The sequence below is a fragment of the Opisthorchis viverrini genome (assembly GCF_000715545.1).
Source record: "Opisthorchis viverrini unplaced genomic scaffold opera_v5_205, whole genome shotgun sequence".
In the NCBI taxonomy this organism is placed as follows: domain Eukaryota; kingdom Metazoa; phylum Platyhelminthes; class Trematoda; order Opisthorchiida; family Opisthorchiidae; genus Opisthorchis; species Opisthorchis viverrini.
This window is the reverse complement of record NW_008751865.1, coordinates 678188-679117: the sequence shown is the minus strand read 5'-3', so window position 1 is coordinate 679117 and position 930 is coordinate 678188.

The following is a 930-nucleotide window of genomic DNA, read 5'->3' as shown; positions in this document are numbered from 1 at the left end:
GAGGAGGCGAGTTATAGACAGTCACGGTGAACACGTTAAGTGACTGTGATCGTCTACCTGTTGATAGATAAAACACTTTATCGATTGTTAAGGAAGTCGTGTTCTGGGAAACAACTCGAAGGTTTATGTTAGAAATTCAGCCCCGGAACACTAAATCGTCTGTCCGTTGAGGCATTGCCGTCCAGTAGCAAGTCATGTCACGTGTTTTTTTAACCTGGGTTCGAATCCATGACAAAAAATCACACGTTCGTCATATTTTATAGTGTCTTTTGTGAAAAATGGGATAGCTAACAATCGAATATCAAAGAATATGTGGTTGAAACGGTTATTTCTAGTAGAACTGATCACGAGACAGCGAAGATAATGTGGGGTGATTATTCTAACTTCCATCCAATACATCGCGCGGGCCGCAGATTTGTGGCACTGATAAAAATATTTGTGACGAAAGTGTAACAAAGTGTATTTTGTACACTACTAATCTATCCTTTGCGAGAGAGGATAACATGTCATACGCCAACTTTGTGACGTCACCAAAAACTATCCAAAATCTGGTCCCATTTTTGTGCGATTTCTTTGGCACAGGATACATCTGACTGGCAGATAAATGTGATTTTGAAATTTTGTGACGTTTCTGTGAGATCTCTTGAACGATCTCTCATGTAGATGAACCAGTTGGGGGACATTTAGACAGCAGTACCCCTATTTCTGCCCCAAAAAATCGATGTTTTTTTAACTCCATAGACATGGTCCTCAAGGCTCATCATCATCATCATCATCATCATCATCATCATCATCATCATCATCATCATCATCATCATCATCCACATCATCATCATCATCATCATCATCATCATCCTCATCATCATCATCATCATCATCATCATCATCATCATCATCATCATCATCATCATCATCATCATCATCATCATC